The sequence below is a fragment of the Vulpes vulpes genome, chromosome 1 (genome assembly GCF_048418805.1).
Source record: "Vulpes vulpes isolate BD-2025 chromosome 1, VulVul3, whole genome shotgun sequence".
In the NCBI taxonomy this organism is placed as follows: domain Eukaryota; kingdom Metazoa; phylum Chordata; class Mammalia; order Carnivora; family Canidae; genus Vulpes; species Vulpes vulpes.
Window position 1 is genome coordinate 64,806,552 of NC_132780.1, and position 14,392 is coordinate 64,820,943.

Below are 14,392 nucleotides of genomic sequence, written 5' to 3' on the forward strand. Positions count from 1 at the left end.
CTTTAGTCCTCAGGTTGCGCCATCTAGTGGTGTGAAGAGAAATCCCATGACAGAGGTCAAATCACAAAAAAGTCTGTAATCAGGCCTTATATTTTATATAAAAAAGAGATGACAGGCTAATTCTAAAGTCATATCCCTGCAACATTAAAATGTGTCCATTTTTAAAGTGTGATTTAATCACAAGTCTACTTTTTGTGGTGATTGCCCTAAAGTACTTTAAATTCTAAATGTAAAATTAAATACAAAGATTGTCAGTAGCATTATAACGTGATGTTGAAAAACTATTAGTAATGCAGCGCCTTTCTTAAGAAAAGCTCAAAGTAATTACCACCTATTATTTTTTTTCCCTTCTAAGAGTCTTGTGAAGTAAAAACGATAGCCACCGTTAGTCTCATTCTACTGATGATATGATTGGGACTTGGGATGATGTCATCACAGTTACATAGTCAGAAAACCCAGCTGAAAATTTAATTTTTCTGGTCTTATTCCAGTGCATTTCCCCAAAATTAATTGTTTCTTTTAAATGTACATTTGAAGATTTTCTCCTGTTATGACCACTTTTCTGAGAAAATTGAAAATGTGGAATTCACAGTAGAGTCACTGTGGCTGCTTTTAGTTGTAGTACTGAAACACTGGAGCGTTCAAATGTAATTTAAGAGGCATAAATCTTTCAGTTTATTATAAAAGCATGAATAAATAAATAAAAGATGAGAGAGACAGAGAGAGAGAGAGAGAGAGAGAGAGAGAGAGAGAGAGGCAGAGACACAAGCAGAGAGAGAAGCAGGCTCTATGCACAGAGCCCGATGTGGGATCCAATCCCAGGACTCCAGGATCACACCCTGGGCCAAAGGCAGACACTCAACCACTGAGGCACCCAGGCATCCCAAATAAAATCTTAAAAAAAAAAGAAAAGGGGATCCCTGGGTGGCGCAGCGGTTTGGCGCCTGCCTTTGGCCCAGGGCGCGATCCTGGAGACCCGGGATCGAATCCCACGTCGGGCTCCCGGTGCATGGAGCCTGCTTCTCCCTCTGCCTGTGTCTCTGCCTCTCTCTCTCACTGTGTGCCTATCATAAATAAATAAAATAAAATTAAAAAAAAAAAAAAGAAAAGAACTGGTACCTCACTTTGGTTTAAGGTCTAAAACACACTTCCTTAGTTACATAAAAATATATTTCATTGTTTCCAAACGCATCCACGACAAATGCTTTATTATTAAGATAAGCTAGAGATAACTTAATCTTTTAAAGTCAAAATGATTGTAAAGTTTAGACTTGATAAAAGATTATAACACTGCCTTTTAAAGTTAAACACAGGAATCTCTGACCCTCATCAGATGCAAAGTGATAATCTAACCAAGTCTAATGTAGTCGAGATTAAGAGTCCACATCCTACTTAGCCACATTCCCAATGTGTGACCCTGAGCGAGTCACGCAGCCTGTCTGAACCTCAGCTTCCCAATCTGTCGGTAGGACCTGTAGTTTCAGCTGTAGTTTTTCCGATTTTCAGGCTTTGCTTTCCATAGGCAAAATCTGGACATGGAACTATAATCATAAAGAGCTGAGTGTGATGGGTGTTGTTCCTTAGGCCTCCCTTGGAGCATCCATAATGTCTCGTTACTGATGGTGTTTACAACTGCTCGCCTTAGCACAAATTCTGCTCATCAAAGCTGGGAAAGCTTTTCACTGTTGTTAGATCAATGTCATCATGATGTCATTATAGGGATAGAAGGAATGTATACTTTTTCAGTATAAATATCACACCAGGAGTGTTGTTACAGAAAGATTAAATTTGTAGAAAAAATATATGATATATAAAATATATAAAAAGACTTATAAGACTTGAAATTCTGTTCTTTGGGTTAAAAAACTGCCCTTAATATATTATCCCTGGAAATTCTGAAAGCAAAAATGAGATCTTTTCCTTTTAATAGTATAAATTGAAATTTTACCTTAACTAAATAATAGGAGTAATGATTTTTTTTTCTTTGGTGAGTGATGTAAAATCAATGAATAATTGAAAGGAAGTATTCATAGGGGGCAATATAAGTAAGGATGCCTAAAGCAGGGAGGAAACCTAATGGCGAATGTCAGAATCATGAACTTGAGGGCAAAAGATTTAGGAATATAATCCAGAGAGGAACTTGAATGGCAGAGGTTTTTTTTTTTTAACTGGATGATCCTTTTTTATTCAATAAATTGGTCCATTTAAGATTAGAGTTGAGGCTACACAGAAAGATTCCAGTAAATCATACCGGTCTTATTTCTCTTATCTTGCTTCTGATATGAATGCACAAAACTACCATGGATGAACAGATAAAAGTAATTCAAATATTTTGAAGCATAAAGCTCCTGAGTCATTTCAGGATGGTGGCATCTGCAATAGCCATAGAATTGCAATCTCCAATACCAATTTGTACTCAGAAGCACAAATTTTATGCTTCTACAAGGACATCCAAATCTGACTTTATTAGACATTTTCAGAGGGGTGTGTCATGGCTTGCTTGGAAGGTGGGTCAGTGAGGCCCCATCAAGAGACAGAAACCACACAATCATTTCAATCAAGAAGAATTAATATAAAGCATTATTAACTATTTATATGGAATTATCTTCTAAGAAAGGGAAAAAATGCTGAAGAATACCCTAGTGCTGAGAGAAACTACCCCATCCAGAACCACATTTTGAAGAGGGATCATCTTCCCAAGGCTGGGTTTCAAATGTCTTTGGAGACATGTGATTATAGCTCATGGATGCTGGAAGAGGCCTTTGGGTTGTCAGGTTGAGATATGTGGGTAGGCAATTATGGATCAAAACTGGTAAACAGAAAACCCCCACCAAGGTCTAAGTGTGGTGAAGCTGGCAGTGAGGGACCCATGGGAAGGGAGCGGGAGCTCAGAAGGGAGAGCCACTGGGGGTCCCATGTACCACCAGTCACCATTTCCAGCAGACAAGGTACCCCAGAGCCAGGAAGAGATGTCCGTCCTCCTGTCCGTCTACTTGGCAAAGGAGAAATATTTGCAACATCTACCTTCAGCATCACAAGCAATGCAATGAAGAATAGGTTTGGAGCCGAGAGGCATCATCTGACAACTGGCACAGAAGGCATGAGTCAGTGTGATTGTCACATACATTTATACATTTCTGTGGCTTTTAATTTTATTTATTTATTTATTTTAACATCGAGTGGGCTCGCGTTTGGCCCTATCCAAACTGCTGGCTCACATAGGAACTACTCTCACCTCTCAGGGTAACTCAGACTGGCTTGGGGGAAGAGAGATGTGATAAAGGAAGCCGCATTCTTCTCTTAGCAGGGTGGTGTCAACTTCTTGCAAATGAAGATGCAAAACAGGCTGAAGAGCACCATTTTCAGTATGCAAACTTCTGAAATAAAAACTTTCTGTTAAACGCTGACATTTATTAAATACAGCTACTGCCTCTTAATGAATTTCTCTATGACCAAATCTGTTCTTTCTCCCATGACTATTAAATCGACTCTCTCTATTTCATTACTGTTCAAAGTGCCATTAAGTGACCTTACTGGCCAAGAACCCCAGAACATGACTGGTGGGCTCTTCCCAAGAAGTCCAAAGAAGTGAGGTGCATGGTGCAATGGTAGATTGGTGCTTAAGCCGCCACTTAGTGAAAGGTAAGTCTGGGACTCAGACTTACCATCTGTGTTAGGGTCTCATGAGCTTTAAATGGACCAGGTCCATTTTCTGAAATGTGCCAAAGGGTGAAACTTAAATTTTCTTTGTAGGAGGCAGGAGCTGCAGTCACAGTGAGTAAGCAAAAATGACAGAGCGACTTCAGGAACGTAAGGGAACCCACGATTACCCTTACCGAGAACATTAAAAAAAAAAAAAGAGCAACATGAGTCTGCATTTTAGCTTAATATCTCAGTCTGTGAAATGTAATTTTACTGGGTTTTGTGCCTGCTGATCTCCCAAGAATTTCCTGTTGACCGGCTTTTCTGGCGTATATTTCTGTCTTCCATCTAACTACCACCAAAGCATTGTGCAAAGAATGGAAATTAATACAGGATTTTCTTGAGTTGCTTTGAGTTGATGCTGCAGTGAGATTATCTTTCATTTCTGGGAAATCTCATTGCCCCATCCCATCTGGTAAGCTTTTCAAAGGGAGGGATAATTTCAGACATTCTTGGGGTTTGGCCCGCAGTGTCATGGCAAAGCAGTACATGGTAGATGTTCGTTAGAAACCGTCGAAGTGAATTTGGAAAATATTTGCAGAATCTTTTCACTCAAGGGCACACTGTTGCTCCTCCTCTTCTGTCCAGGAGAGGGCAGTGGTCCACACTCATCTCCAAATTAAAGCCTCCCCCTCCCTCCCTGGCTCCCACCAGCTGTAAAAGCTCTTTTATTTCCAGCAATATTTACTGCATTGAAAATCCAGTGCTCCAAAAGTGTGGTGGCTCACGATGGCCGATCTGCAATAACACGATTTGAACTGCAATGGGATCCTGGACAGGAAAAGAGCTGATTCTTGTTAAATAATGGACAGTGAACTCAACTTGATAATTTTATGGAAACATTTCGGGGGGTTTTCGCCACTATTTATGAGTGTAGCATGTTTCAGGAGAAGAGAGATATTCGGTCTTGCTACATTGAGGTCAACTGTGATCACAAAGTGCAAGGAGGATCCCTGAGTGGCTCAGCGGTTGAGCACCTCCCTTCCGCCCAGGGTGTGATCCTGGAGTCCCAGGATGAAGTCCCACATGGGGCTCCCTGCATGGAGCCTGCTTCTCCCTCTGCCTGTATCTCTGCCCCCCTCTCTCTGTCTCTCTTTGCATCTCTCATGAATAAATAAATAAAATCTTTGAAAATAAATAAATAGGTAATCAAATCATTAGATATTAAATTTCACTTAACTGACTCAACAGGCATTGCTTCCAGTTTATTCTAAGAGCAGATAGAAAATACAATTATACCTTTCTCTAGTCTAAGAGCTAAAAAAGCATCTCCTTAGTTGTACAAAAGTGTTTTTCATACTTTCCAAACCTGTTCATGGTAAGATTTCATTATTAAGAGAAGCTAATTAAAGATAAAATTGATCATTTAAATACATCATTTCCATTAATTATGGAAAATATTTGAAATGTATCCTGAACTTCATCATGGAGCCGAATTGTGTTGGATAGATTCCTTTACGCCACTGGTTGGTGGGTTATGTTGGGTCATAGTGGTTGATTGTAAGGATGTTCTGGGACACAACAGATAGGCCTCATGGCAGAGCAGAAATCAGGAAATCCCCCATCTACTGTGTCATGTAGGCTTCTGTGGCTCCTTGCTTCAGTCCTTGTCATTTTGATGACTCAACTATTCTCTGCCTCTTTTGCTCTTGCAGTTACCTGCTGACATCTTTCTATTCTTTATTTTCTCCACCCTGTCAGACTCTCTGCCTCAGGACATCTGCTTACTCTCCTTTACTCCCTTCTCTCTGGGTGTCTTTTGTTTTCTGTGACTCTCTGTGTCTTATAGTCAAAGCTCCAGAAAAAGCCCCTAATCTGTGGGGTCGATCACTTGCCCTCTGTGGGTAGAGCTTCCATGCCACGCATCTTCCAGCCTGTATCAAACTGTGGGCAGACTGCCCAGCTCTCAGATGCCCTTCTATCTAGTCCATTACCTATGGCCAGAATGGAAGCAGAATGAGTCACAGAACCTGGCCATCATAGGGAGCCCCCCCCAGGAAGGGGATTTGGGTATGAAAACATTCTGAAATTTCTCAAAATGGAGCAAAGCAATTGGTAAAGACCTTGCTCTTCCTGTCTGGAGATTAGCAACATTTATTTATGAGTCTTCTTTACCTGTGAACTCTCTGCTCATATTTGTCTTACTAATGTTGGAATTTTCCATTGTTCCAGAGGCTAGAATTCCCATATAGAAGAGTGTAGCAGGCTCCATGTAGCATGTGAAGTATAAGGTATTGAAACAGAGAGAATTGTCCTTGTTATATGTTTTGCAGGTAATAATCAAGTAAGAAAACTTAAAATACTTCCTCTGGGAAGCAATTTAAGCCAAATCATATTATTTGTTGTAAATAAATATTTTATTTTATTTATTTATTTTTAAAGATTTTATTTATTTATTCATGAGAGACACAGAGAGAAAGAGGCACAGACACAGGCAGAGGGAGAAGGAGGCTCCATGCAGGGAGCCCCATGTGGGACTCGATCTCAGGACTCCGGGATCACACCCTGGGCTGAAGGCGGCGCTAAACTGCTGAGCCACTGGGGCTGCCGGTAAATAAATATTTTAGACCATTAGCCAAGAGTGGGGCAGACATTTCTTAGAACAGTAAACTTAGAGGGCTGCTTCATCCAAGGGAGATAGCCAGATTTCTTCTGAGAAAAATGATGCTGTGCTGCAACAGACAGTATTAGGTTTTCTTTTGAATTTCTTATAAAGGAACCAATCATAGAAGTTTGTTCTGATCCTCTAATCCCATGGGCTTTTTGCTTTTGTTTCTTTTTCTAAATCTTTTTCAGTCTCTTGGCATTCTGTTTTTTTTTTTTTTTCTTTAGAGAACATTACCAGAGATGACCTGATTTTTTTATGTGAATAGGAAAACTGCCCAAGTGAAATGAACTTGAACCAGGCCATTCAAGACAGAGACATCAGAGTATCTTAGGTGTCTTCTTCCTCTTAAAAACAAAGCAAAACACAACAGGTTTTGTTCCTTATGCTTCTGTATTTTACTTTCCTTCCTTTAAATTTTTTAAAAAGATTTATTTATTAGTTATTTTAGAGAGAGAGAGAGAGAGTATGCATGTGGGGGGGCAGAGGGAGAGAGAAAATCTCAAGCAGACTCCCCACTTAGCCTGGAGCCCTCTGTGGGGCTTGGTCTCACGACCCTGATGGGATCATGACCTGAGCCAAAATCAGGAGTCAGATGCTTAAGCAATTGAGCTACCCAGGTGTTCCTCCTTCCTTTTTCTTCTGATTATATTTGGCTTCTTTCATTTTCTTTTTTAAATTTTTATTTTTCTTAAGATTGTATTTATTTATTTGACAGAGGGAGAAAGAGAAAGAGAGAGAGAGGGCACAAGAAGGTGGATTCCAGAGACAGGGAGCAGGAAAGCTGACCAGAGAGCCCTATCCCAGGACCTTGGGATCATGACCTGATGGGAAAGCAGACGCTTAACCAACTGAGCTACCCAGGTGCCTCGGCTTCCTTCATTTTCTAAACATTGTACATGTTTAAAAGGAATACTTTTCCTAAAAGGCATCATATTTCACAATTCTGGGTGTAAACCTAAGTGTACTGCTCCCAGTACAATGCACAACACTCAAATTGTGTCAACATCCTAGTTCTGTGCACACAATCAGGAGACTTTTTTCTGTCCTTTGAATGTTTTTTAATCAGGGAAAAAATTTAAATATCAATTTTAAAGTTGACTCTGTTCCCATCCACCCCCACTTCCCCTGTCTTCCCCGTATCCTCGCACCCACACATACACTCTCCTCCCCCTTATACACACCATACTTAAAGGGATAGACTGAGTGGCATAGGATAGAGGGAAACCTGGAGCCCTTTTATTACTGGGCAACCTCTGCCCTTTGTTAAAATCTCCCATTGATGGTTGAGGTCTGGTCTTTGCTGATGATCCTCTCAAAAGGTGACTCATCTCATCACGGCTGGGAGCACCTCACTGCCCCTGCCCTGCTGTTAACATGACCAGATGATATGCCCTGATCCAGCCTCCTTGCTTCCAGGATACAGAGAGGAGGCTCTGGGCTCCCCACACAGATACTAATGGAGGGAAACTTCCCCTCAGATCAGATCTGCTCCACCTTGGGCAGCTCAGTGCTGTACTCAAGATAATCTCTAGGCAATCTGGATAATTCAAGGTGAAGATTGGGGAGAGGGTGCAGGGTGGCTACCACTTACTTCACCTACATCAGACAGCCAACAGTCATGACTGTCAATTCAAAGATTCCCCCTTCCCCGCCACCATCCTAAATACGTTGGTGTCTTGCCATTGTTTGATACTAGAATACTCTGTAAATAGATATTTGAGAATGTGGCCATTATTATATGTGCCTCCCACCCCCACCCAGAAGATTGAAGTCAGAAACTGAGGTATTAGAACACAGGGTCCTCAGAGTCTAGGGGGAAACGAGTAACGGGTCTGGACAGAAGCAGAGTGTGAATGTTCACAGGTGACAGGGTGTAACTGGAGACCGGGTCACAGAGCGCTGTTCCCTGTGAGGAGCAGGTGGGGCTGGATCCATGGGAGAGGGCACTGGAGGGGACCTCACCCTCGCCCTCCATGCTGTTCTAGGATTACACTTCCTTCCATCCCTCCCCCAACAATGAAAGCTAATCAAATTAAGCCTAATGTGTCTTGGTTTTTTTGGTTTTTGTTTTGTTTTGGTTTTTGTTTTTGCTATTAATCACCATTTTTCAAAGGCTAACTCACACTGTAGTGTTAGGGACCTATTCAATTGCTTTCCTTTTTCCACTTTTTCCAACAGATGATATTAAAATAAGTGGGAGCCCTTGATAAACAGGGGTTGAATTCCATGGAAGTCACAGCACAGCACCATACAGCATTCCAGAGAAGGCTGGCCTCACAGCCAACTGAATGTCAGGCCATTTTCTTACTTAGTAACATTTTTGAGCAGGGAAGAAGGGAGTGGAAAAAATTAAATGAAAAGAAAAACCCTTTATAGTCATAAAATCCTCAGTATTTAAACAAATGAATATTAACAGCAAAAGGAACCCGTCGAATATTTTGAGAAATCTTCCCATTTGGACCAGAAATATAACAGGTACCTTATTAAAAATCAGAAGCTTGTTTAAAGAAATAGAAATGTTTAGGCCTAATTCCCCTGTCTGAGTAGCCAAGAACTGCCTTACATAAACACCCACTCACTTGGTCTATTCCCCTTTGTACCTCTGGGAGGGGTGAAAGAAGAAAGGCGTAGGAAGTTTTCTTTTGTGGAAGAGCCTGTGTGCAGAGCCACAGGGTCTGTGGATCCTGTGGACGGCCTGGGCCTAACCCAGCAGACCACATCAATTAGCCACGGCCGAGTTCCAACAGGAAAGCAGGGCACCTGGGCGAAGATTACCCCTAAGCCTTTATTACGACGACGCTTGAGTAGTAGTGTTTTTCCTTTAGTCGCAGAGAAGTGTTTCTTAAGGCTCAGCTGTCAGCAAATTCTGCAAGTTATCCCCTCTTACCAACGAATGTCCATCTTCCAGTTCTGTGTATGATCAGGTCTTATAGGAAATCTGGCTTTAAATCTAGGCACGTCATCTCCTTGGCACTGTTACCAAAGGTGCTCCAGGGGAAAGTCTTCAATGTGCCAGATATCTCAGCACATGAAAACCTCGGCTGTCCTAACTTTGCGTAGGAGAGTCTCCTTTTTAGTCCTATTTCTTAACTCTTTTGGATGAGATTCATAAGAGCCTGACTTAGGAAACAAACCGAAGTATGCAGATTGAAAATAGGAGCATTTCGTCCCTGTAACTATTTACAGTGAAGTTCCTTCCCAGGAAATGAAAATGGCCAAGGGAATACTCTGGGGAACCAAACCCCAAGGGCTGAACAAGGTCTGTCTGGGCCTGATGATTCAGAGACTTATCTGGAAGACAGCCACACTTGGGAGCCTCCTTGCTCAGTGTTCTTTTTTTTTTTTTTTTTTAAGATTTTGTTTATTTATTCATGAAACACACACACACACACACAGAGAGAGAGAGAGAGAGAGAGAGAGAGAGAGAGGCAGAGACACAGGCAGAGGGAGAAGCAGGCTCCACGCAGAAGCCCAACGTGGGACTTGATCCTGGGACTCCAGGATCATGCCCTGGGCCAAAGGCAGGCACTAAACCGCTGAGCCACCCAGGGATCCCCTAGCTCAGTGTTCTTAATTCATGTCAGAAGTAAGATTTTGTTCAGACTTGCCCTGACCTCTCAGTGATGCTCCAGAGTAATGGTTCTCCATTCTTACTGCTTCATAGAATCACCTAGAGCTTTAAAAAAAAAAAAATCCAGATGCCCAGACCCTCCCTACTTTTGACCAATTGAGTGATGGTCTCTGGAAATAAGATCCAGGCATCAGGACTTTCAAAATGCTCCCCAAGTGATTTGCATGGGCTTTCTTGCTTTAAAGCCAAAGTATGCCAACTGTGTCCCTTGGTGAGTGCTCTAGGGTGATTGCTGTAAATGCAAGGAGGTATGTGAGGGCTGCCACTCCTCCAGGCCCTCACCCCCAATTCTTCCAGAGTTACCTCTCATTCGATCTCTTCTAAGTGTTTCCAATAAAATAAAATGTCATTGGGAAAAAAGTGGATAGTCTTGATTGAAACAAAGGCCACCCCACCAGCGGTTGGGATGACTAGCTTATCTCATGGGGAAGAGGTAGGAAGAGAAACTGGGTCTTCTAGGACATTCACTCCAAAGAAGATTGAAATTGATCAAATACTGGTTTGTGACTCTATATTTTTATTAACAGCTTATTTCCTATGCAGAGTCAGTAAGACCCACTTATAATTAGCCAGGTGTTTAAGGAAGTAAGCTTTTTTAAAGCACTGATTACTATCCCTCATGTTTCCTCCCATTATTCAAATACAAAAAAACCCCCAAAACCCTGGGAGAAAGAATCTTGTTCTGTTGATACCATCAGCAATCATTGTTTATGCAAACGCAAATCCGTTCATGTTACAATCTAGGAATAAAATGTTCTTATAGTGCAACTAATAACTGTTTTATGAGTTACGTATTCTGTCCAAAGATGTAATACATTATGAGGTATTCTTTTTTTTTTTTAGGATTTTATTTATTCATTTGAGACAGGCCCTCCTCTAGCAGGGAGGAGTGGTGGGGAAAGTGAGAAAGAATCTGAAGCCCACTCCGCATTGAGCACAGATTCCAATGTGGGGCTTGATCCCACAACCACGAAATCATGACCTGCCCTAAAACCAAGAGTCAGATGCTCAACCTACTGTGTCGCCCAGGCGCCCCTTGAGGCATTTTTCTTAAGCATAATGACTCAGTAATACGCCAACATGAGACAACATTTCTGTGGTGGAAGTTAAGAGATCGGACAAATCCAGGTCCAAATTTAGGCTCTATTCTCTTAGGCTTAACCTTGACCTTTTTAAACTTCGGTGTTATTCATAAAAATAGAAACAATAATACTGTCTCCCCAGGACGCTTGGGAAATTTTTAATATAAATTACATGTAAAGTATCTATCACATGATAAGTTGTCAATAAACATTAATTCAGCCTTCCCTCCTTAGTGGAAGAGCAAAATTTAGAATGTGATCTCAGAGCTCAAGTGTTCTTTCTGCATAACTCAGCTTTAACCAACTGAACATAGAAAATTTTATTTGAGGGGCACCTGGGTGGCTCAGTTGGTTAAGCATCTGCCTTCTGCCTTGGGCTCAGGTCATGACTTCAGAGTCCTGGGATTGAGCCCCCCACTCTGCAGGGAATCTGCTTCTCCTTCTCCCTCTGCCCCTCTCCCCCTCCTTGTGTGCTCTCTCAAGTAAATAAAATCTTGTAAAAAAAAAAAAAAAAGGAAAAAAGAAAATATTATTTGAAGCTGCCTAAGAGCAGATTTCCTTCCAGACTCAAATAGGACATTTTATATTTGTAATAAATATGTTCCAATCCCAGAAGGGATTAAACTCAATGTTCTTGATCAAAATCTTACTCGAACAGGTGTAAGTTTAAAGTTCTGGCAATTGTCTTGCTTGGAGGCCCCTTTCTGGGACTTCCCTCCATGCTCAGGCTCCAGCCTCAGTAGCTCAGCTTGTCCTCTTGTCTCTCTTAAAACCTCACTATGTCCCAGTACACAGTTTGGGCTTCATTAAGGTTTAGATTAGAACTGGAACCAGATCCTTCCTGATGTCAGTGCCTCAGGCGGGGCTGCTAGGCTCCCTGGGGAATGCTGGGCAATGATGGGATTGAGATGAATATATGAGAATCAAGACAGCAACCACACAAAGATCTTCATCTTTGCAGCTGCCACATAAGTGTGTGGATCCCCTGTTCCTTGCTGTTTACCTCATAGGTCTGGGGCTACACATGTCAAAAAAATCAAGGATTGACTGTATTCTGGTCGCATGGGCAGGTGGAGAGAAAGGAGAGGGTAGGAATAGATGAAATGAGAATCCAGACCACAAGATTAACTTCATTTTTGAAAATTATTATTCAATTAATGGAATTCCAATAAAAGTATAGCAGTGGCTTAAAGGTTCTGAATCCCAAACCACAACGTTTCTTGAAAATCATGTAATGTAGCAAGGAGAATACGAGGAAATTCACAGGCCCACTTTCTTGAAACAGAAGAAAATGTTTCTCCATAATGAAAGAGTGTAGCTTGGAGCAGGGAAAACCTCTCTGAAGGCATATCTAGTAGCATTATTGGACTTTAAAGATGTGAAGATACAGGGCACCTGGGTGGCTCCGTGGTGAAGCATCTGCCTTTGGCTCAGGTCATGATCTCAGGGTCCTGGGTGTAGTCCCTACACCCTGCTCAGCAGGGGGTGAGCTTCTCCCTTCCTCTGCCCCTCCCCCCCACCTCATGCTCTTTCACACTCTCTCAACTAAATAAAATCTTAAAAAAATAAGATGTGAAATTATAGGCAAAAACATCATGTTAGGAAATCAGGGTGACATTGGATTTTTCCTCAGCAACATTCAGTAACAAAAGAAAACAGAGTAACACTTAACATACACCCAAGTAGAAAAAGTGTGAGCCAGCTAAGCAGTCCTTCAAGTAGAGAACAGGCCAACATTTGAATATCTAAGAATTCAGGGAATAATATTCCCCGAGAACCTTTTCTGAGGATGATACTAGAGAGTACAATCCAAGCAAGCAGGAGCTGACTGGCAACACTTCAGTAGAAAACTGAGGTGAGCATAATTTATTGCATTGCATAACTATTGTGAAAAATTTCAAGCATACACAAATTTAAAGAGAATGTATTATTGTATCATGTACCATCTATCCAGGTTCAGTAAGTATCAATCTTTTGCCAATCTTGTTTCATCTTTTAGCTACCCTCCTTTTTTGTGCTGAAATATTTTATTTTTTTAAAAATTTTATTTATTTATTTGAGAGACAGAGAGAGAGATCACAAGCAGGGTGATGGTGGAGGGGGCAAGGGAGAAGCAGGCTCCCCACTGAGCAAGGAGCCCAACTGAGGACTCGATCCCAGGACCCTGGGATCATGACCTGAGCTGAAGGCAGACGCTTAACTGACCCAGCCACCCAGGTGCCCCTGTGCTGAAATATTTTAAAGAAAATTCTAAACATTAATGCTAATTTACACAGAAACATTTCAACATGCATCTGTAACTGATAAGGACTTTTTAAAAACTATAAACCACCATGCTATTATTATACATAACATGGTATATATTTTATATACATGTGTTTAGTTTACAATATTATTATAAATAATTCCCTGAAGTCATCTAATACCCATATAATACTCATTTGTGAATATTTCCCTAAATATCGCAAAGATATTCTGTTATAGTTAGCTATTTGAAACAGGTTACAATAAGGTTCATATATTGTTTTTGGTAGTTACGTCTCTTGTCTCTTTTTTTGTCCTTTTTTCATGTCATTGGTCTGTAGAAAATTGGGTCATGTGTCAAAGAGAATGTCCTGTATTGTTGATTTACTTGGTTGCTTCCTCATTAACTTGTTTTCTTTGACCTGTATTTTCTATGAGGTAGTAATTGGGTCTAAATCCTTGATTAGATTCAGATTTAATTCTTTAGGAAGCAGTACTTGACAGGTGATGCTGTGTACTTATTCTTGCACTGTGCAAGAATATCTGGCTGTCCCAGTTTTAGAGATACTAAGGAAGATGAGTGGCTTCAAGTGGCACAGTCCTCATCCCGCCATGCTTTCCTCTCGTAGTTTAGAATTCATTATTTATTGTGTAGATCCATTATGTCATTAGGGGTAGCGAAATGGTTATTTTCTAATTCTGAAGAGCTCTACAAAGAATAAAATAATAACATGCGTAAAGAAATAGCTTTTTCATGCACTTGACTAATCACGACTTAGAAGACATCACGGGAAAAAGAAACCATTGACTATAGCAGAAAAGAAGAATGCCTACAAATACGAAACTTAATAAAACTTGTGTGAGGAAAACTTTAAAATATTTCTAAAGGACAAAAGGTAGCCTTGAAGAAATGGAAAATAAATGGAAAGGCACTCCATGTTCCCAGACAGGTTGATAACAACATAACAAAGGTGTCTAATTAGGTAGCTCTCCAGTGGGACCCAAGATTCTGAATCTCTTCTAGACTCCCCAGCATGGCCTGCTTTGTGCTTTATAGCCATTCTCAAGGTGTGATCTCCAGACCAACAGCATGAGCATCACCTGAGAACTTGATTACAAATTGCA

General features: G+C 41.0%; 1 protein-coding gene across 1 annotated transcript in view; it reads left to right on the forward strand.

Annotated features, from left to right (window-relative positions):
• TRAPPC3L (trafficking protein particle complex subunit 3L) overlaps positions 1 to 14,392 on the forward strand; it is a 58,885-nt gene that overhangs the window by 30,592 nt on the left and 13,901 nt on the right. The window lies entirely within an intron of this gene.